The sequence below is a fragment of the Triticum dicoccoides genome, chromosome 2B (assembly GCF_002162155.2).
Source record: "Triticum dicoccoides isolate Atlit2015 ecotype Zavitan chromosome 2B, WEW_v2.0, whole genome shotgun sequence".
In the NCBI taxonomy this organism is placed as follows: Eukaryota; Viridiplantae; Streptophyta; class Magnoliopsida; order Poales; family Poaceae; genus Triticum; species Triticum dicoccoides.
The window spans coordinates 5,572,057-5,596,790 of record NC_041383.1 but is presented as its reverse complement, the minus strand read 5'-3'; the positions used below and the strand labels follow the sequence as shown (position 1 = coordinate 5,596,790).

General features: G+C 42.2%; 1 pseudogene; it reads left to right on the top strand.

Annotated features, from left to right (window-relative positions):
* Positions 1–9,291: 9,291 nt before the first annotated feature.
* Positions 9,292–13,224, top strand: LOC119361696 (annotated as a pseudogene).
* The last annotated feature ends 11,510 nt before the right edge of the window (positions 13,225–24,734 follow it).

The window sequence follows — 24,734 nt, the reverse complement described above, 5'->3', positions numbered from 1 at the left end:
CTCCCGAACCCGTAGGGTCTACACACTTAAGGTTCAGTTACGCTAGGGTTATAGGGATATGTATATGCAGTAACCCGAATGTTGTTCAGAGTCCCGGATGAGATCCCGGACGTCACGAGGAGTTCCGGAATGGTCCGGAGGTAAAGATTTATATATGGGAAGTCCTGTTTCGGGCATCGGGACAAGTTTCGGGGTTATCGGTATTGTACCGGGACCACCGGAAGGGTCCCGGGGGTCCACCGGGTGGGTCCACCTGTCCCGGGGGGCCACATGGGCTGTGTGGGGGTGCGCCTTGGCCTAATGGGCCAAGGGCACCAGCCCCACATAGGCCCATGCGCCTAGGGTTCAAGGGGGGCAAGAGTCCTAGGAGGGTAAGGCACCTCCTAGGTGCCTTGGGGGGAGGGAAAACCCCCCTTGGCCGCCGCACCCCCTAGGAGATTTGATCTCCTAGGGCCGGCCACCCCCCCTTGGCACCCCTATATATAGTGGGGGGAGAGGAGGGACTTCATACCTGAACGCCCTGGCCTTTGGTTGCCTCCTTCTTCCTCCCCAACACCTCCTCCACCTCCATATTGCTTAGCGAAGCTCTGCCGGAGTACTGCAGCTCCACCAACACCACGCCGTCGTGCTGCTGCTGGTGCCATCTCCCTCAACCTCTCCTCCCTTCCTTGCTGGATCAAGAAGGAGGAGACGTGGCTGTTCCGTACGTGTGTTGAAGCGGAGGTGCCGTCCGTTCGGCGCAGGTCATCGGTGATTTGGATCACGTCGAGTACGACTACATCATCACCTTGCAAGCTTCCGCACGCGATCTACAAGTGGTATGTAGATGCAAACTCTCTCCCTAGACTCGTTGCTTAGATGAACTCATAGATGGATCTTGGTGAAACCGTAGGAAAAATTTTAATTTTCTGCAACGTTCCCCAACATAGTCCACTATTCAAGTTGTGATCTAGTGTAGCACAAAAATCTAAGTGAAAGTTCAACCTCACAGTCTCCACTAAGCACCGGTATATAAACAATGTTTTGAAACTAAATGATGAGATGTGCCAATGAGACTTTGTGGGGGATTGTTGGAATTTACTAGTAGGTCTTTGGCCCAAAGCCCAACTAAAATTCTGAAATTCTCTTGGCCCATTCATGCATAGCTTGTGAGTGGTGTGAGTGGGACCAAAATTTAGTCCCATCCCGGAAGTTGAGTGAGACTTGCACTTCTTTATAAGGTGTGCTCGTCTAGCACTTGTACGAGCATGAGAAGAGGAGACCTACACGCGTGCTCCTCCTCGTCACGATGCGACGCGACGCGACGAGTCGCATCGGGTCGGGTCGGGTCGGGTTTCGGTAATGAGCTGAGCCGAGGACAAAGCTACGCACATTGTTTATATTTTTACTACCTGCCATGCAAGTCTTCTCCATTCCTCCTTTTGGCGTGCACCATGAGAAGGGACAGCAGGCCTCCGGAACCCCGCCTCTCATGATCCTGTATGGGAGAGGGGCGATCGGGAATGAGCCAAGCCGAGGACAAAGCTATGCACGTTGTTTATATTTTTGTTGCACGCCACGCAAGTCTTCTCCATTCCTCCTTCCGGCATGCACCGCGAGAAGGGACAGCAGACCTCCGAACCCTGCCTCTAGTGATCCTTTATGGGAGAGGGGCGATCAGGTTGTTGGGGAGCACGGTCGAGCAACTGCTGGCAGCGACGACTTCGCCAACGACGACTTCTTCCCCAACCTCGGCAACCTTCCTCGACGACATGGGCGACAACATCAACGCCAATAGTGCTGCTCCTGTTGCACCATATGTGATTACGTCCTTCTTGTTCGAGATCTTGGTAGAATTCATGTTTCTAGTATGTGCCCTAGATTCGATCTGTTCATCTACTATGTTAGTTCGCATGATTAGTTCAATCTCTGTTATTGCTGTCATGATTTATTTTGTGCTTATTCGGATTAAATCTCTTAGTAATTTGCTCACATATTCAACATCTAATACAAACAGGACTCCCTACCAATGACTGTCAAGCCTTCGCCACGCTGCGGCGAGCTGTATCGTCTCCAGCTAACTGATCCAAATTTGTTTTCCAGGCAATTTACATATAGCACTAGATTATCGAATGCGCGCGTTGCTGCGCCAATTCATTTTGACACTATAAAATAAGTGAGTGATGCAATTATATGCAAGAGTAGTATTTTGGTTACGTGATATAAATATCAAAATATATTCAAGGGTATTAGTTTTAATCATGTAATATAATTATCACGCCCATGAATCATGTTTTTTGACCTGTGTTTTGTCACCTTAAATTCACCCAATGGTTATACGCTTTTGTGCATGTTTGTTTTGTCGCAAGCATGTTTTCTATTGATGGAAAGAATATATGTTGAATAATATTTTCTGTAGGAATATGTTAGATGGTAAGAAGGTAAGTTTTGATTTTGTAAAAGAATGGCAAGGTTCTAAACCATGGGAGGGACATGAAGCAAGAGAGGCAAGGAAAAAATGTCGGCACTCAAATACTTTATGGATAACTACAACAGCTGTGCAGTATATCACGAGGAGTGAGCACAAGTAGTATACAGTACTGGTGAATAGTTCTGAAGAAGTAACATTGCAAAAACTTATTACCAAGATGTGCTCAAACTTGAAGGAGCACTTTAAATTACCAAGTGGGTGGAAGTTTCTCAATATATCGATGTCTCAGTTTTACAAAAGAAGGCAACTGCATATATTAGAAATTAGATCTCTGGCCTACGTGTTGTATAGTAGCAGCAACCATTGTACACCATGAATTGAAAAAAAAAGTACAATTTCTTTTAATGATGTAGGATTCAATCTTTTTAATGATGTAGGCTTCATTCAAAGGTGAATCTGACAGATGCATAATCGAGATAGTTATTTTGAAGGATAAAAGGATGAAGCGTATGAACATATAGATCAACTTGGATAAGATACCTACATCACTACATAGATGGGCCTTGAAAGGGACTTGCAAATTTGGTAATTGCCTTTGGCTCCTAGGTGCATATGCACCCATTGTCGAAATACACATTTTAAAAAGTTGAAAAATTTGAAACAAAAATCGTGCGTGCATATCCGAACATTTTATGTGCGTGCACAAGGTTTCAGCAAAAAACGACGTTTTTTGTGGCTTGTGTAAAAAAGACAATTTCTGATGCTTCATTCTAACTATTCACGAGGCATTTCTTTATCTTTTTTACACAAGCCACAAAAAATGCCGTTTTTCACCGAAACCTTGTGAACGCACATAAAATGTCCGAATATACCCGTGGGATTTTTGTTCTGAATTTTTCAACTTTTCGAAATGTGTATTTCGACAATGAGTGTATATGCACCTAGGAGTCAAAACGCTCCTGAAGAGAGAAAGAGGCAAACACGAAGCGGTCGACAACCACAACAAGTTGGGATGGTTTCGTTGTTAGACCCTGCCCACCATAGCGGCACATAGCTCCCTCTCCCTTATGGCTGCCATTAGGCGATAAAAGGTGTGAGAAGCAAAACAACATGAGAAAAACTCTTGGAAAAGAACAACAAACATTTGTTGCTCCTGTTGCTTACTGTATTCTAATCAATACGAATATTGGCCCTACATTAAATGATCTCGTTGGCAATAGAAGTTTTAGCAGGATAAAAAATATGAAGCAAGCAAGTGGCCATAAACTGTAATCTTGATATAATAAATAATATTTGACAACTATGGAATTTCATACTTCGATTTCCCCAAAAGTGATATAGTACTCGATAGTTCCAGTTGTGAGCCCTTCCCTGCAGTCTCATCTCAAGGAAAAAGAATCAACATTAAGGATACATGCAAATATAAAGGAGCAGAAGATATATAACCAATTGGTACACATGAAAAGAAAAATATCCCATCTCGCATCGAGGTGATCTCTCCTCGAATATGAAGGACTCTTCCTTGAACAACACTGTACAGAATATGCAGTTTAGAATTCATATGGAATTTAAAATTAAATAAATTTGAATTAGAAAGCAAAGAGTGAATACTGCACTCGTACTATCATGTCAAAATTTGACCGGCCCATCAAATATACAATTTTAGACTGAACTATACTGTTTTGGGACACTTCCCTGAATATTACTGGTACAGTACATCATTCCTTCTCATATATGTTTCAGTAGAAATTTGGAGTTGCCATTGTACTCACATTATCATTGCATCGATTCTTTTCAATTCATTCTTTGTAGATACCCACTCCCTGCCTATTGTAATGTCCATCTGCGGACCTCCTCTTGGGCTCTCGCGACCGCGTCGCCCCCGCGGGCGACCGGCCGCGCCCCGATCTCCTTCTCCAGCGACCCACCCTCCTCCTTCCCTCCCTGCCGCCGTCGTCGGCGCTCGCCGCCGGGCCTGGCCCGGCCGACGCTGGCGGCGGCGGCCCCCGCACTTTTCCCCTCTCGGCTTCCTCTGGCGCGGGACGGAGCGGGCTGGGGGGTGTCCCTAGGCGGCGGCGGTCCGGCGTGGCGGCGGGGTCCTGGCGCTGCGCGGGCGGATGGCTGAACGGCGGCGTCGCCGTTGGTGGCGGGGTAGCGCGGCGGCGCGTCCTGGCGGCGCCCGCTCGGCCCAGATCTGGGCCCTTCGGGCCCCATCTGGGCCCGGGCGGGCTGGCGGCGGCGTGAGCCTGCAGCGTGACCTCCAGGAGGCCGAGGCGTCGCGGCGAGCGGCGGAAGGCTGGCGACGCGGATACCGAATTGCTGCAGCGTGGTGGCGGGGCTTTGCGGGCCCGTTTGGGTCCGGCCCGGCCAGGGGTGGCCTGGTGTGCCCCGCTGTCGCGTCCGGCTGGCGACCGCGACGGTGCTGGGGCGCACGTTGGCAGGGGAGGTGTGTCCCTCCTGCTCGGTAGCGGTGCCGCTGCTTCCATCGTTTGGCGTTTCTCTTCGGGTCTCTTGGCCTCGTGGTGGCGTTCGCAGTGAGGCGGCATGGGTGGTGGCGCAACCGTGGTGGCGCAAGGTGGTCGACGGCGAGCTGGGTGGTTGGCTTCGATCCGGTTGGGCGGTGGGGTTTGGAGCTGGGAGAAATCCTTGCCGGATCTTCCGGCTCCGGTGCGGTGACGCCTGCGGGTGCCACCATTCCTCCCTGGAGGGTGCCGGTGGTCTTCATTCCCCTCTACCCTTCGTGTGCCGTGGGAAACCCTAGGATTCGTCCGGGCAGCAGCGTCGTCGGCGTCGTTCCCTTCCTGGAGGTGCTGCTTGGTACTCGGAGGATCGGAACCTAAGATCGTGGTGGGTAGTTTTCGGAGGGCGCATCGGTTGTAGGTCATTCGCGTCTGTCGAGCTGCCGGTGTTGGCATTGTTTCTTTTTCTTTTTCTTTGACTTGTTGTGCTGCTCGCCCCAGCGTCTCCTCTGTATCGGTGTTGGTGCTTTGGAATACAAAGCGGGGGGAAACCCTTTTTTGGTAATGTCCATCTGCACAAACAAATAAATGATACTAAAAATTCAACAGGAACATCAGAGATTGCAGAGATAACAAAGTGAGAGAAGAGAGCAGATCGACCAGAGAGGAAATTAAACCCATTAAGAGGCGCTAGAATGGTGGCCAACCAGCTACGCCATGTGGCGCATGCTGGTTAGTCACGGTGAGAAAGTTTTTTTTAGAGTTTTTAAAATGGCAGGAAGACCTTTTTTCGAGAAAAGTTTTTCCAGACTTTTTCTTTTTCCTTTTAAGATGGCTGTGATGTCCATGTGACGCAAGAATATTTTTTTAAAAAATTTAACATGATGGTGACGCGCGCATAGCTTTCTCTCAAGTGGCCCACAATGGCGGACCCCAACCACTAGTTACCTGAAATTGTGATGTTTTGGGAGGCACTGGGTACCATGGCGAATCAGGCCAAAGCAAAGTTGCACGTGGCAGATGTGTCGCCTCGCATCCGGTGCACCGTGCCACTGCTTGGTTATGCGCTGACGCCTAGGGTGCAAACTTGCACTCCATGGTCACATCATCGGTTAGAGTGTTACACGAACAACAGAAAAGGTGAATGGGGGAGCGCCGCACCACAACACCACAACGCCCATCTACATTAGTGGGAAGGAGGAAGGCCAGTCCGATAGATGAGGAGGGCGTGGTGGCAGATTTCACCGTCGTTGTCGACGTCGCCATCGCCTCTAGCGACATGGCAGAGTCCGGGAAAGTCGCTGCTAGCGGCGCGGTTTCTCGAAGGAGGCGAACGCCAGTCTCAGGCGGAGAGGGACGTTCGTCGGCTTTTGTGACGGGTAGCCTAATGGGCTGGTGCGGGAAACAGGTCGGACAACCCAATAATAGCCCGATTAACCACAGAGCTCCAAAAAAGTTACGAGAATAGCTACCCCAAAGACATGCAGCCCATCTCGTAGAAGGAATATCGAACAGCCATTAAACGTCCAACACACAAAATCGAACGACCGGGAACGTAGAGTGCGCGAGAGGGCTTCGTTTAGGCTCGGTTTTACTGTTCTTAATGTGTTCTTCGGCGGTAAGATCTATAAGGTGGCTGCCCTGAGAGACACCATCATCATGGATTTGACGACCTCGAGTTTCTCGGTAATTCAGCTCCCACAAGGACTGAATTATGGCTCCTTCGACACCGAGCTGTCAAGGGCAGATGATGCTTCTGGTGTCTATCTCATCCATTTCATGGAGCTTCGAGTTTGCATCTGGCTCCACAATGGAGACACCGGGTAGCTAGTGGATACCATCTATTTGTGTGGGACGATGCTCGCTAATGTGAAGATATCGGGTTGCACGGCAAATGACTATCATCTTTTTCTTCGGCTAAGCTGGGTGGGGGACAATGTTGAGTTTGTGTTCTTGTAGTTTGCCTCGATGTGTGTTATATCTCGATATTGGTTAATTTTCCTTTCGGTTCTCTTTGAGAGATATTGGTTAAGTGTTCTTTAAATTAACTGACTGTCAGAAAAGAGATCAAAATAATAATCTGAATCAATATAAATTATATAATAAATAGAAGTACAAGGTTTTGAAGAGAGGGCAGTGACATAATAAAGGTGGGGGGAAGGAAGGGTAGGACGAAAGATGTTATTTTATTTCTTACAATGAGAGGGTTGTTAAAGGGATTCAATGACTGCCTAGATAAAAGAAGTTGGAGAGAGAATCAATTTGTTGTTATCGGAATGGAGACCACATGCTATGGTTGTTGGAGCACATTTCCTAATTAGAACAATTGTTTCATCTCTATTCTCTTTGTTGTTTCGTGGCAATGCATGGACATTCAACTAGTGTATAGAAATAGGCCAGTACAAAGCTTCGCAGATGGGTCATTGATGAATTGACATGGTGTTCCCAAGCACGGCAACCGCGTGGCTTTCATTCTAGTGGTGATGATTGCTGACGTCCCTGAAGATCAACGTGTTATTATGGCTTCTGGATGTAATATGCCCCCCTGAGTATTTCATACCCATTTTCTCAAAAAATGAAGATAGAAAGAATAGGTTTTTCTCTAGAAAATTAGCGGGCTTTCAGGCCATTAGCTTGCACCAAAAACAAGGAGAGCCTGTCACTAAAATATGCACCAATTTAATGATTAGGAAGTCAAATTTTAAATAGTAATGATTCAAATATATAAATGTCACTACTATTCTTATGTAGTTGTATAAAAGGTATGTGTGTCAGGATGGGGTGGGGGCCTTCTTTGACCCCCCCCCCCCACCCCACCAACATATATATCAAGTAGCATGTATACCTGTATGTAACTCTATAACTCTATAGGTTTAAAGACGTTTATTCAAATGCTGATTTTTAGGGGCATACAATCAAGCATCTTCTCAACTACCTAGTTGACAAAAATAACTGGGAAAATTCTCCTCAAAAATAACTGGGAAAATTCTCATGTTCGAGCTATCTATATCAGGGACGATAAGATTGACGATGCATTCAAAGTGAAACTCTTTAGAACATAATCTAATGTTGAAACCTCTTTTCTTAAAGATTCATTGAAGTAGGACTCCATTTATGTTGTGATCAGGTGCTTCGTGTTGACAAGATAGCGGATTTGAAATCTTGTCTGCAAGAAGCGTAGGATGACCAAAGCCTTCTACTCACTGGAAGACCCACCTTAGTAATGTATCCCACCTCACGTGCATGGATTGTGATCTTCTTTGTTTGCAGTGAATAAAATGACTATAAATATTACTTGTCATTCAGGTGAAGGAGTTTCTTCAGATGTTAGTGAGCTGTAAGAATGAAGAGGGTCATGTTTGAGTTTGGCTTTCAGGATGTTGAGATTTGAGGTGGTTAATAGGATTGGATAGAGCCTCGTACCCTCCAAGAAGCCATTACTTGTTCAACATCATGCCATAATTTTAAATATTCACTAATTATCAATAAAAATATAGATTTATGTTGAGGGCAAATGCCCCCCCCCCCCACCCACCAAACAATGCTCCATGGATTTGGAGTCATTATTATTGATGTGAATTATTTTGATTTTCCACCTAATGAGTTGTCTAGACACTGATATGTAGTCAATAATTAGGGAACGTCGCTTAGTTAACTCTAAGTACAAAACGGGAAGGGGATTATGCATACATGACTTTGATGTAAGTTAGGTTGAATGTTCACGGCAAATTGGTTAATAGAGCTCTTGGGCTGGTATGGTGTTGTGTGTAGCTCAAAGATATGGAGAGTTTGTTGTTTTTGCACATAATTTTAGTTTTTTTTTCCGGGTCTTCTAGATGCATGGGTGACGATGTTGGCGAGCAGCAATTGTGTGTTTAGTCAATAAATTGTGGAGAAATTATTGTGGACAAGCATCAAAGCTCAGTATTGGTGATTAGGTAAATATGTTGTAAACATGCTGGATAAAAGGGGGTGTATCTAGACGAATTTTAATTCTATATACATCTCTTTTTATCCATTTTGATGACAAGTATTTTCGGACGGAGGGAGTATGTTGTATTTACTTCATCATTTTGATATGCAAATATAGGAAAAATGTGGAATTTTAAACTGTGAATTCTTTTTGAAAATCATAAAAGAAGTTGAACTTTAAAAAAATCATGATTATTTTTCAAACCCGTCAACATTTTAAAATTTTCAAAAACCTTTTTGAAAAAATTACAAAGACTTACATATTGATTTGGCATTGTAGATGTTGATAATGTCTAATATAAATTTGATCAAACTTTGTAAATTTTGACTTGACACAAATTTAATACGCGGAGTAAAAAAGTACGCTGAACTGAATGTTCCCTCTCAGTCCCCCCACAATTTTAAAATTGGCAATATACCCAGAGGAAGAAAAAAAAACTCGATCTTTTCCCCTCCTCCCAGACTCCTAGTCCCACCACCGGCGCCGGCGAGTCGTCCACCGGATCCGGCCGCCATGGAGCCCGGGGCGCCTCCCGCGTTGCCCTGCCCCGTCGACGACGACGACGATTTCTACTGGGCGCCGAGGCCGAGGCGGAGCTCCAGGTCATCGAGGCCGCCTACGCCGCCGAGTCCGCCAAGCGCCGCCGCCTCCCCGACTGGTCCAAGACCCCCGCCCCCGCCCCCGTGCGCCCACGACCCAACCCGGTCCCCGCCGCCGCGAGCGCCTCCTCGCCGTCGTGGGTCCTCTCGCCCCCCACTTGCCAAGGTGCGGCTCCCCCCTCTTCTTGCATCCCACTTTCCCCTTCCTCCCGGAATCAAAGAACCCAAGAACCCATCGTTCCACCCAAATGTGCGTGGAAGAAAATCACCTAGGGTTCTTGGTGCTACAGTTTCTTCACTTGGAAGAAAATCCCCTGTTAGGGTTCAGTTTTACAGTTTTTGGTAAAATGGCAGCTCTGTGTTGTTCATGTGCTATGGTTCATAGGATGGGTTGGTTGGTTGGTCGATTTGTGTAGAATGGCACCTAGTTGTAGTGTATGTTCATCTGTCTTAATCTTCTTGTGGGATTGACATCTGAATCCTGTCTCCGCTGGATTTTGCGCCACAGGGAGTGTGAAGGCGAGGTACCAACAGGTAGCATTCAGCGGCAAGATAGTGTACTGCCGGACGGCAATTGAGGTGGAGAAAGCTACACGGGAGATTGTACGCAAAGTAGAAAGCATGAAGGCCTCTGGCCCGGTCTCCCTTGGTTTCGATCTCGAGTGGAAACCCTTTCCCAGGAGAGGTTCGCTGTTCTGCCCATAGCCTAATGTTTAGTTGTATCCTCAAACTGCAAAATGTGGGTTTCTGGATCAATGGTTTTTAAGCTGACTCCTGCAAATGATCAAATCTGACGGAACAACCATTGCCATGGATTTTGCAGGAGAACCACCATGTAAAGTCGCGTTGATGCAATTATGCATGGACAAAACTCATTGTTATCTCATGCATATCATTCACTCTGGCGTGCCTCCCATCTTGAAATCTCTTCTGGAGGACAGTTCATCCGTTAAAGTGCGTAATTTGTTTATTTCCCCATGGGTTGTACAATCCTTCCCCCACAGATGGGTTACCCTTTTTGGTCATGCAAGACATTGCTCTCTTGTCTATGCAGGTTGGAGTATGTATAGACAATGATGCAAGGAAAATGTTCAATGATTATGATGTCCGTGTACAACCATTGATGGATTTATCAACTGTTGCAAATGTCAAGTTAGCTGGGCCCTATAAAAGATGGAGTCTTGCTGCATTAACTGAAATGATTACATGTAAAGAGGTAATTCCTATTGTATTACGAGTATTATTTATCACTGCTTTTTGTTTTACCCAGTTCTGTTAGCACCGGAAAGAAACAGTCTTCAGGCATTTATTCATTTATGTGTTTTATGTATCAAGGAAGTTTGGTTGGTTGAACGATAGAGGCTCAATTATGATTTGGTAGACAGAAAACCCAGATGCCTAGGGAACACAAGCTTTTTTACGATCAATAAATTATTAAATTGAAATTCTTCTGGTTGCTGATATTTGCATGCTTGTTCTTTATCTCTGTATTGTGGCAATGCCTGATGGGGTAGTTCTGTGGTTGAGACAATTTCAGTTATTATTTAGCAGAACAAACTCTGAAGTTTCTATGAAATGTGAACATTTTTTACTAGATAAGCTTGCTTGGTTTATATTCTTTACTGATTTTTTGTTTCCATTGCACTAACTTGTTGCTATGTTGCAATGCTCTTCACCACCTGCAACTTCATGTCGATAAGTTGCCAAAGCCTGGCAACATAAGAATGGGAAACTGGGAGTCTTTTGTTCTCTCAAAAAAGCAACTTGAGTATGCTGCTACCGATGCCTACATCTCGTGGTACTTGTATGAGGTATATGAATATACTATTAAATTTGCTTTCTTATAATCTGATATTCCTTATTTCTCCAAAATCTTGACAGCAATTACTACACTTTGTTAGGTACTAGGGAGTCTTCCAGATTATACTCCTGATATTGAAACAGAGGTTGTTTAGGGAACATATTTGCAGATATGCAAGAAATCGTAAAGTGTACTGTTAAGTTATTTGATGACTCCCTACTGCTCTGTAACTTCACTTCTCAACCAGGTCAGCAAATGTTGAATCTTTTAGTTTACCTGCAGAACCTGGTGCGCTGTGACTTCTTTTTTTGCGAAAAACTGTGAGGTATATGATGAATATGCTATCCAATTTGCTTTCTTATAAGCTGATATTCCTTGTTTTCATCAAAAACTTGCTAGTTCCAATAAGGTCTGTCATAAAGTCCCAGCTTAGGGCACTCCCAGTGCTCCAACCTGTTCCGTAAAATTTGCCACATAGGATTAAACCTGATGTGGAGGTACAATTAAATATCTTTTTTGACATGGAGGAAACCATACCTAGATTTAGATACGACTCTTGTAGGTGGAATCTTTTACTTTACCTGCAGAACCTGGCGCTAGCTGTGACAAGAAAGCAATGAATTAATTTGGAGACAAGCATTTGTTAATATATTAGATACAACATGTAGATACAAGGTGCTGGGAGTTTTATATCTATATCCTACTTAGTACTTTTTTTCTAACTTTCCTACTTGATACAAATAGATACTGCTTTAGATAGAGGCCATTGGGGTGCCCCTAGTGATGTTTTGTGACAAAGCTAGCGAGCTACCTTAATTGTTCATTCTACATGTTCAGAACAATTTAGTTTCTTAGCCTTCTTGGAATCATTTCTGTGATGACTAGGGCTACCTAGTTGTGTAACAGATTAAAATCTTTAATCGGAAATCATGGTGGTACGAGAAAAGGTCAAAATTGGGAAATAGAGCAGTTAACCTGGAAAGTTTTCTCTTATAGTAAATTAAAATTTAGCATCTCCATATTTTGGTGATTTGATAATCTATGGTGTCAGCGCAAAAAAAAAAAAAGATAATCTATGGTGTGAAGTTCGTAAGACTAGGTTCATATAATCCCTCCCCAGACCCCACCTTGTGTGGGAGCTTCTATGCACTGGGTCTGTCCTTTTATGGTGTGCGTTTAGCAGTACGCACAAAAGAATATAGTATCTTTGGGTATTATACGTGTCATCTCCCTTTAGGCCATGTAGAACTGATGGGGTAGATGATTGTGTCGATATATCGACTTAATTATCACGAAATATGAGTTCAATTAACCTAGTTATTCATTACATGTTCATTCGATTCTGATTGATGATTATGTTATTGATCATATCCTGTCATAAAATCTGTGGCAGTCGCAAACACCTAGTAGAAATGTGAAATGGCGGTTGAGATGCCATTTCTAGCTCAAATGGGCAACTCTGACATGGTCTTAAATCCAGTCGCAGCTCTTTGCTAAAAATAATAACTCGCCACTAATACTAGATATCTTATAGCCACTTTAGCTCATTTGAACAAGCTTGAGCACAACCTTCGATTGGATTTAGGCATTCAGCTCTTCAATCTTCAATGGCAAACAAAAATGAAAAATCTCATGGTGATATTGATTTGACCTTGTCTCTGGATGTAAATATTGTGTTGCTGATGCTCATTGTTAACTCTATGCCTGCAGGGTTGAGTAGGAGGATCTCCCCCCTAGATTGGAACCAAAGGATTGCGAGGATGGTGAACATTTGCTTAAATCTGTTGTAGTAATTTGTTCCTGTTGTGATCTAAAATCGTGAAGGTTAGCACCTTCACCATGAATCATTGCTCATTTATCTTGATCATATGAATTGTTGCCGAGAACAATTTGTGCCAGTTTTTTGGTCATCGAGAATATATGAACGAAAGCTGAGCTTCCTGTCAAAAAATGGGGAATTTTGGTTGGGGTTAATAAATCCATTCGAGGGTTATCTGACTGTAGGTCGCTACGCTAACCATATCTCCTTGATAGGCTGATGTGGTCAATGTAAATATACAAGATTGGTTGGTCAAATGGGTTCTCCTATTGGACGCTTTGTGCGTCAAAAAGTCCGTCGGCTGGCCCACTTAGACGTTGCGTGCAGCGCTCCTCCGACCGATTTTCTTTTGTTCGTTTCTGGTTATTTTGTTTTCCATAAAAATAAACAGCTGCTGGATTTGTTTTGATAGGTTAAAAAATGTATTATTATAATATTAAAAAATCTTCAACAATTAAAACATGTCACAAAATTGATTTTTTCACAAATTTTTAAAGATGTTGGGGGGTTTTAGAAAATGTTCAAGGATTTTAAAAATGCCTGTTTATCTTATAAAATGTTCACAGATTTTAAAATATTCTTGAATTTTGAAAAGCCTGGGTATTTTTTAAAATGATCATGGTTTTTAAAAATGTTCATAAATTTCGAAATGTTATGAATCTTAAAAAGGTAAAAAGTAGAAAAAGGAAAAAGGAAAGAAAAGTAGAAAATGAAAAATCAAAAGGAAAGCTAAAAACTGGAAGTGAAAAAGCTGGGAATAAAACCAAAAAGAGAACACTACAAAAGCCCCAAAGAAAACCTTTCAGAACCAAAGATTGGTATAAAACAAAAAATTGGCATATGCGGCGGGGGCCTGAGTAAGTTGCAGACAATTTGAAGCAATAAGCGTTAAATAAGGATTTCCTGGCTAAATATCCCCTGAAATGATGAAGTGACTGATATACGAACAATTAGTTGAGAATTAAATTCAGCCTTAGTTAAGGCCCCTTTGAACGAAGATTTTTCCCTTGTAGAATCCAAGCAACATGGCGAGATTTTGTACATGTCCACACGGAACAAAGAAAAAACCTCCTATGAAACCATATTTAACATTTCAAGTTAAAACAACAAATAAAGCTGAAGTGTCGTTGGACAACGTGAAAACTTCATATACACTCTCTAAAACCACATAACTTTTATGTGAAGCATCCAAAAAGCGGGGACGGATAACTCCTCCATTCTGAGAATCGTATAGATTCAAACAGAAGTCCATCAAAATTACGGTGTCTTTCAAGTGATGCAGTGCAGTGTCTTGTAGTCAAACGACCAAGCCCAGATACCTATGATGCTGTTGTGTGTGCAAAAATATTCACAAGTCAGAATGAAACATTTGGCCGGTGATTGTTACTGAACATTCACTGGCAACTACATTAATCCAACTCTTTTGGACTTTGATCACCTGAGCCAGTGACTAAATGTCGTTGATTTCGACGACACTTTGTTTGGAATGAAACATTGGCCGGTGATTGTTACTGAACATTCACTGGAAACTAGATTAATCCAACTCTTTTGGACTTTGATCACCTGAGGCAATGACTAAATGTCGTTGATTTGGACGACACATTCAGATACTCATTTTGACCGGCCGTCAACATGTGAATGAACCCTCGCTAATCCCGCTTCTCCGGCGCTGCCATTGTGACACGTATGCTCATATCCCCAGCCCTAATTTTTAAACATCACGAGAGCCATGCCGCCACGCGATTAGCATCAACCCCAAAGCTAGATTAACATGGAAGCAAATATATATGCTTGACTGACAAAATGCATGGGCCGGCGAAGCAAGCAAGCATGGATCATCTCCTCCCATAGTTTTATCATTAGGGAATCAATTAGTTAACAAACATAGGTAGATATTCAGAAAGGATATGATCCCTTCTACTTGTGATCTCATTCCTGCAAATCTGTGTGCTGAGATACTCTCAGCAAAAGAATTGTGGAAAAGGAATAATCGGTTGGGGTTTAAGATTCCTGCTGCATTTTTTGAAGGGTTTTCTCTGATTCCTGCTGCATGGCTTAGCCGGCTGTGCCACATGGAACATACAACGGTGGCAATATACTACTGTATGTGTATGTGCAATGGAATCTGTACAGTGGGGGGCCGCATCTGGGGCGTCCACTTGGCTGCCGGTGCGCATGTGGCGGGCATCGGCCGGTCCGTCCGTCGGGACTGGGGGTGGCTTGGGGTTAGTAGTAGTGCTGGGTTAGTGATGACAGGGTTCTTTGCTGTGGGTTGTCACATGGATTTGTGCTGGTCAATGGGAAACCAACATGGCGTTGCAGATCTTGTGCAAGATTTGGATACAGAGGAATAAGATCGCCATTCTGTTTTCTTTTGGAAAAGAATAAACAGGAGATGATAAGATTTGTGTGGTGTTACATTAGACTCCAGTATTAATTGGAGTGCTGGTTTAGTGGTTCAGAAGTTTTCAGACTTGAATTAGCATGCATCAGGGTCCCATTCCGTTTTAACAGTGACAACACCGAAACGTTCCCTAATTAGTGATTAGCCAAAACTGAAAAACAATCAATACATATTTGACTCAACACTGAATTTTTGTGACTGATGTGATGGAATTAGTAGTGCTATTTTTACTTTGGAAAATGTGGGTGTAAAAGCAATAAGTACATATATATGGTGATTAGATTGTTGAATGCAGTAAGCATCCATCAGCTTGAGTGCAAATCTAGATCTGTGTAGTAATGTCTTGTCCTTGCCCCCAGACAGTATCAATTGACAAGTCAAAAAGATGCAATATCTGACAGGATCTAGTGACCATTTTTGACCAGTGCCTCCAGGGCCTGCTAGCTAGTGACAGAGCACTAACAACACTAGTTGTTGTTGTTCTAGACACTAATTCCCACTGCAAAAGAAACACTGTCAAGCAGCAGCTCAGTTTCTGGGTACCAGCTGAGCTGATGGATCATCCTGGCATGGACTGGGCATCCAGGGGACAGTGATGTTGCTGAAGGAACTTGCTACTCATGATCTGCCCCTGTCTTTTGAGACCAGCTAGCTAGATCGCCAGACCATCGCAACCTCATATCACTTTTAATTGTGTGTACCTCCTTCCACTACCACTTGAGGGAGGGCACAGCTTCAAGCTTTCTGTGATTGATTTGATGCATTGGGAGACTTTGTTCCAACGGCTCACAGCGATCGATCACACTTATTCGTCAGCTCGCAGTTGCCGTGTGTGCGCAACGATGATCTTCCGTATATCTGCTTCCCCCCGTGTCGTTCTGTAGGTCGTTTTCGATGTCGACATGGTCTTGAAAATGTCACTTTATCTCTCAGTTCAATAAAACAGAGCATGCACTATGAAGTGTGTTCATGATACATCTAGTAGTATCAAACTATCGTTGCAGAATTATATGCTTTTCTATATTAATTGTCAGCCGTAAAAATGTTTGATCAGAAATGATTGTAAGCCTTATATATATTCTGATACAATATGTAAGTATATGCTGAGGCCGTCGCCAGCCTACCAGTTTTGGCCGAGTGATCTCTTTCGCATCAATCCCATCAATTATGTCGATATGTTCTTGACATTTACTTCACGGGTCTCGGATGTGTCGCCTTCTCATGAAGCCGGTAAATTGCCAGCTGATCTAATATGAATCAAAGATGATCTCAAGTAGCAGAATATACTCTGAAGAAATGGGATCATGGTATAGTGGAGAATCCACCATGTATATAGTGGCAGGAATATAACTTGCTTCCAGCTGTGGATGATACTGCATTAGTCTTTGGATTATTCTTCTGGAATTTTGGTCATGTCATATAATTTGACAGGCACCAGGAGCAAACTCTGGAGAGGTTACTTAGAAGTACACTACCAGTGCTGCAAATTTTCAGATTCAATACAACTTCAGTCCAGAATTTTTTACATGTGTAACAGGATCAAGTTTTGAACACAATCAATCGTTGGATTTTTTGTCTCCAAGCTAGGTATCATTCATGCACCATCCTTCTCTCTTAGCCCTATGCATGGACTTTGAATCCGAATGTGGTGCAAATTGCAATTGAATTTTACACATAGCAGATCTGATGCTAGATTTTTGCACACAGCTTCTGAAGCAGTTCATATCTTGCAGGTTAATTGTACAGTTCCCAATTAGGGAAAGAGGGAATGAACCAAGCACATGAGAATCCTACCAATTGCATTGACCAAAATAAACAAGCACTTATCCTAATATCAAAGACTACAGGTTCATTATGAACACCGCAAGAATGGGGTTATCCACAATAAAATAGCTCAAATGTATCTACTACTAAATACGACTACAAAATGAATACCAATATATGCTCACCATGTGGTCATGTGGTGCACCTACAAGTGGTTGATATTTTGCCAGAACCACTTCGGTTCCATATCTCCTCTAGCATATATAGTCACATAATTTAGCAAAGCATCATTATAATTTATAAATTAAATCAGAATTAACACTTCTTCTCATCACCAAATTTTCTCTGAGTGGAACCCATGCTAACAAATTTAATCATTGCAGTTTTTTTTTCTGATGGTAAAGGTGCAGATAGTTGTCTACTTTGTCATACTGCATATTTTTGAAAAAAATTTAAAAATAAATTTTAAATAAGTACATCACTTCTATCAATTAATGCTGATGCGTGGAGGCCATGACTCCTGAGAGGCTACCACATGACAAACCTGCCACTGCACCTCATCATCTGACTGAGATTCTTCAGGCTGCATAAGACCCAAATAAACTAAAGACTGCCACAGCGCTGAACTGAACTAAGTTTGTGTCAGATTATACTCTTTTCTTCTCCTTCCATTGAAACCAGGCCCTAAAACAACTCAAGAATCACAGAAGGTTAGTGGCTAGCGCAAATGCTCAAACTGATAAATGAGGGGAGGACTTTAATTAATACTAGCTAACACATGGTGGTTAAACCGTTACAACCGACCAAAGAAACAGTTGGTGCGAGGTCAAACGTCTCGGGGAAAGCGACAAGTTTCGGTCAATGAAGGAAGGATGAGGTCATCTCATCGAGAACGAAAACAAGCGGCCACATATGGCCGGCCTGGTCCTAGTGTAATTTGGGGGAGGCTTTACCTAGATGTTGGGGGACTTGGGTTGTCAATGTGCTTTGGATGAAAGGATTCTTGGGCACCCATGATGCCATGTGCAAGATGTAGATATGAGTGTTGTGCTTGGCTATCCACTGGTTAATCACCTATTTCTTCCAAATTTAAGGCACATATAATTAATGGGTTCATAATCGCTCCATCTAGAAGTATAAGACGTGTTTGACATTAGGAGTATCCAGCGCATGATTTTGAGTAGTCCGTCCATATCTGTTTATATGGCATCCTCATATTTGTGATTTAACTTTGATCATCAATGTAACAAATAATTCACAAGTCATATGTCATAATAGTTATACCATTGAAAACATATTTCAAATACGAATTCAATGGTATAATTTTATGGCACACAATCCACATTTTGTGGATCAAACTGCTTGGCCAAACTTAAATGTCAAAATACATGGGAGCCATGTAAACTGGGAGGGAGTACAATTTTTGCTCGAAATATGATATAAAAAAATGTAAATGATACTCCCTCCATCCCATAATATAAGAATGTTTTTCAAGCTATGTTAGCTTGAAAAACGTTCTTATATTATGGGACGGGGAGAGTATTTTATTACTTCCAGTTTTCGTGAAAACATATAACCTTGTGAAATGTATTTTACTGTAGAGTAGGATCTACTAAATACACTTTCATCTTTCGGGTAGACAACTTGTTAGTGTTCTCTTCAGCAGCTGCTAGTTTGTCATTGTTTAGTGATTATTGGTGTTAAAAGTGAAATTACTCGACTAAGTTCTCAATTTATACTAAAATAAATTAAATAGCTTTACCTATTCCAACATATGCAACATAATGCCTTACACTTCTTTTAGAGCCACATGCATAGTGAACAAATTTGAACATATATTTTTTGTGTATTTAAACAAGTTGCATTTTTGTAAATACATATATACGGGCAAGTTTGCATTAGAACTCTGGTTCAAAATTTTCTATTAGATTCACATTTGCGTCAACACATTTTGTAACTTATACAATTAAAATTGAATTAATGACTTCAAACCACTATGTATCAATTCATTGATACAACATATAAACAAAATTCAAAAATACATAGTATACATCAACATATCAGAGAAAACAGAGAAGGCATATGGGATGAACTAACCCAGAATAATAATAATTGCGCCTGTAGCTAGCTAGAATCTAAACTACTGATAGAACATTCCACAATCATCAAACTAAACCCTCAATTTGGTGCCAACTACAAATCTCATAAAAGTGAAAGTTGCCCATTATCTTAAGATCCGATGGGACTCGAGCAGATATAAATGAGTTAAAATATATGCAAGGGGGTGTGACCCAGCCCTGACCGATTTCAGACCAAGTTGGATGGATGTATATGCATGATATATAGCCACTGGATTAATATCTTGGTTGTGATCGATGATGATTAGTACAACAAACTGACTAATCAAGCCCCCTCTCCCTGCCATGTTCAGGCATGATTCAACAATTAGCTGGTTGACTAAATTATTTGCATGTAGCTAGTGCATGCCAATTATTAGGAGATCACATGGCGGCGCGTCAAATGCCCAACTAGCTTCATTAAGGAGTAGTTAATTGATTACGTACTGGTAATATTCTAAGGGGAATTAGCCTAGCTAGCTGACTCACCTCGGACTCTGGTATATGTGGCGCCCGATCCGTCCCTTGTGTAGTACACCTCATCTCATGGATTAGAAATTAAATAATGACGATTTTCAACTTCAAGGGATTAATGCTACTAGCTATAAAAAAAGATCAAGTTAATCTAAGGCCAAGAATCGCTGTTTAGACTTTTGCAGAGATGTCATGCACAGCTCAGCTTGTAGCCCTGTTAATGGCGATTTAGTCTTTGGATTGGCCTTTTAGTTTTTTTTTTTTTGCTATACTATGTCAGTTCACGTTTTTTATGGTTTGCGTCGTTGTTTGATTGAGGTTACGTGCAACTAGTTATGATCAGCTTGATATGATCCTTTTGTAGTCAATAAAATGCCTTTATTCAAGAAGCTTGTTGTTCCGCTTTCTAGTAATTATGTTTATTTTGAGTATTTAACTTTACTACAGATTGCATAAATTGCAAATACTCAAGATTATATATAATTATGTAAATACATGGAATGAGTTTTAGCTATGAAAACCTCAAGAAAGTGCCCACAATATGGTAAGCTATGTATGTGTAAAAACATATAAAAAATATATGTGCCCACATCCGAGCGGCACACAAACATGCATAAGAAAGTCAAAGGAGGAGGTAAGGACCCAGTGAAAGTGGTTGCACGACGTGCACGACCTTGAATCAAGTCATGTGTGCCCCGCGAGACGGTACCAAGAACTCAAGAAGGGAGTACGGGCAATACAAGGTGGCAGAGAAGGGCACGACTGCCACCTGATCTTCTTTGCACGAGGGTGGTGGTGATGGTGGTTGGATGGGGGCACCATCGTAGGAGGAGGGAAGATGGGAACCATTGAGGGCGGATGAGAGAGGGGAGGTGGCGCAATTAGGGCTACCCTTTGCAAGTTGTGCAAATCAGGACCCCAAAACCCACATACATATACCGTTCTATCTAAGTGACATTTGTTTTGCATTGTCAATCATAGATGGGTCTGTGAAATAGCCTTCTTTTATCTTATCTGTGCAAGTTCTTGCCAAGAGCCATCTACATTGAGTGTTGAAATGTAGAAGCTCTCAGTGGAAACCGCTGGAGACGTCTGCACAAATGGCTTCTTGTTGGAATAACATGTATTACTGCTATCAAAGATGTCTTTTCAACTAAAAACAAGATGGAGTATGAACAATCTTAGACGAGGATTTCTTTTCTCCGGTAATGCCTAGGTGGGGAAAATAACTATAGGGCTTCCCAACTAGCTAGTTTGGTAACTTAGATGATGGCTGCTAAATCTTGATTATAAAAACCAAATCTAATTTGTTTTATATTATATTTTATAGTTTCATTAATCATTTCAAAATTTTCATAATTTTGGTTATAATTATCTATAGAAGAGGAAAAGTCAACTAATAAAAAAGTAGGACGTGACTTGTACCATTTGCCTTGTGGTTTATAAATATTTTAATAGTGTTCTTTGAGTTGCATACATTGAATTTGAACCAGGGGAGTTGTTCATTATGATCATCATTATCATCAAATTCATAAATGTGGTGGGGACATGTTGTGGTATCAAATATTTCAAGCACACCTAATTAAGTGGTGATGGAGACGTTCTTGCATAGTACTACGTAGTTAGCATTACTCGCCATGAAAAGGGCCAGTCTCCCTCTAATTATGAGTAGTAGAATTAGTATGCGATCATACTTTTTTCGCCTTGATGCCCCACAGAATATTGAACAAGGATTAAAAATTGCTATATGTAAAGCTTCTTATAAAACAAGTAGCAAACGCGCATCACGAAGTCCCTAAAAAACATTGGTGCCATTGCACTTTTGAAAAGGCTATTCAATTAAGTGTTTTATTTTATCAAAAAGACTCTCTCATAGGTGATTTGCACTTTTCAGCTAATCGCATACCCATACCAGGGCAAGCACGTAGCAATTGCCATGTGAGCTATGAAGGCTCAAAGAAGCTCATCTCGCCTTACATGGACGAGGGCGCTTTTTTTTTTGGTTTTGGGCGATGGGAGTTACTTCATCGGGAAGATATGTTGCAATACATTATAGAAGGATTGTACCACTTCGATGGAGAAAATATTTCCCTATTTGAGTTAAGAGCTTATTCCATATCCCGACGACTTCATTTATTACTCAACTATATGTGGAACTTGTATATGGTTATTTTGTGTTTCTTGTACATGTGAAGAACATATGATTTAAAAACGAAGAAAAATAAAAGATGGGAATTCAAATTAATATCAGCATTCTTGCATTATGTAAGAATTTTCTGTATTCGTTGCAGGAGTCAGGTGCAAGCTAGGATATATACTAGCTTGTACATGTACGAAGAGTAAGAATACAGTGCTAAGAAGAACCATTAGTTCTTCTTCACTGATAGTACAAAGGATCTCATTCCCTAGGAATAATATACAAAGTACTACTCCGAAGTTCCAACACCAAATGAATTTTTGCAATGATGTTCCCTAGAGTAGAAAGCTTCATCGGGCGAGTAACATATACTTCTATCCGTATAGGTCGGCGATTCTCGGCAATCATTCCAAAGGACTTTTAACGCGTGCTCTGTAGTCGGAACTCTCATGAACGGCGCTAAAACCCTAGCTGGCTGGGGTTTAGTTATATACCCTAACACAAGCTTTAAGGACGGCTAGCTCAAAAGGCTAAGCGCAATCAACAGCTTAACACGGTTTCCGAGGCAGTTACCGACCACGCCGAGCTAGCTGTGTAAGTACATACGTGGTGACCTAGGGCATGCTGAAACCCATTGGCTTTGAGCTCACTTTTCATGGCTGGAGATAGAGGGGGTAGGCTGATTAAGCATCGAAACCAACGATTGTTAATGTTAATCTTGCATCAACTTGCCAATTTGCAGATATCATGCATGGATCGATGAGGTGTCAGATCAGGTTATAAAATTGGCCATGCTATTGGCAAGGGTAGGCTCTACGTGTTCTCTCTTCTAGGGTTTGCAAAAGGGGCGGCTGGCTTTCTAGAATGAAGAGCTTAGGTAGCTAAAACAACTGTGCGTGCATGCTAGCTAGCTATCTCCTTTTGAGTCATGGAAAGGAGTGTGAGTGTAGAGAAACAAGGCCCCTAGCACATGCTCCCCTCTCACACTGAGATGCATTTGTTCATCTGGCGCACATACATTGGATCGATGACAAGTACATGGTTAATTTTGTTGTATCCAAGCAAATGTATATGCATGCATGGCTCATGCATGCACACCTGTGCACTGGGTTTCATATGTTTGTCTACCCTTCTCCTTTCACTCGACGCGACCATGAAAAAAATCGCAGTGAAAAAAGATGGGGTCTAGGAGGTGCTAACCTCGATCGAGCCGATTGGTAACTGTGTATTGAGGCCGAAAGCGTACCCACATCGCATTTGGTTAATCTTGTTTAGTTTTCTCTAAAAAGATCGTGGGTACTACATGGGACCTCTCTTGATGTAGATTAAGCATGGTGATCAATGTGAGTTCATGAACCGTAAGCTAGCTCGATCGACACCTGTTGGAAGATCTTTGGCACACCAACCTTATGATTGCCCTTATGATTTTAGTTGTATTTATTTGAAAAAATCGCTCCACAAGTCTTCACAATATACCATATTAATGCCATGAAGGAAGCCAATAAAGCTTTGGCATGCATAAATTAGTCCTTCATTAACCTGGAATCATGCGAGCAACTGTGTGTTTTTCTATTGGAAGAAATGGAAGACTTGTATCGATTCCACATAACGTATCTAGTTTTTTTCGGACAAAATGTAATGTATGTACTCCCTCTCTCTCTCAGTTTACAGGGCGTGCGCGTACCCCTAAGTCGTCAATTTGACCAACCTATTACAAGTCATATATTGCAAAAAATATACCAACAATATAAACTTCAGATGTTCTATTTTCAAAAGGTATAATCTTTGTGTTATATAGTTTATTTATATTAGGGTGATAAAATTGGCAACCTAAGTATACGCGTAGGACTTGTAAACTGAATCTATTGCTAAGTTATAAAGGAATAAAAAATGTAGATACCCCGTGTTGCAAATGGAAGCGTACGTACTTGCATATGCATGCACCGGCCGGCCTCCTTGCAGGTGATCTGTAAATGAAAACTTTGTGCTCTAGCTTCTCGAACGCGTTCTTTCTTGTTGTGTAATGTTTCTTCCGGCCGGGACGCGCAAGAATCTGTAGAAACCAGCTGAAAGAGTTAGGACGGCTGGGAATATTAGGTGCAAAGAAATCAAGGCTAGTGTGTGATGTGAACTGCAGCTTTTGGCCTCAAGGATGAGAACAAAATAGAAAAAAAATACAAATTCTAGGGTTAGGTATGGGCACAGCAGTACTTCTAAACGCGCCAGATAAAGCTAGCCATCGATAAAACAAATGTACACTTTGGTACTTAACCAATATCTTGAGGGAAAGTCAATTGACCTGAAAATTATATTAGCTAAAGCTTGTGATTGTAGATAATGGTGATGACATAGCCGTGGTTGCATGCATGGTATGGGAGGGATGTAAGCGGCTTTGTTTAGTGTGGCAGGGCCTTCTTTTGTGGTCGTGCGATGTGGCCAGTCGTATGAGGAAGCTGCTTGGAGCTGCAAAAACTTGGACGCTCTCATTAGCTTTGTGGAGGGAAATATGGAGTCAACATCATATCAGATCATCCTTTTGCTCAAAAAAGGGCTAATGGTTTGGTTGATAGCTGGATGGAAGATCGGCGGAGGACGTAGTTTTGCAGCTTCCAAGGGAGCACACAGTGTGCAGTGAAGCTTCTCAGTAGGTGCCACTTGAATTTGGATACATTTATAATAAATTGGGGATAATCTCCCTACGTTTGTTGTGTAGTACGACATTTTCCACTGTGGAATTTATGGAAGTAATTAAAAGGAAGAATAACCCAGCTGATTTT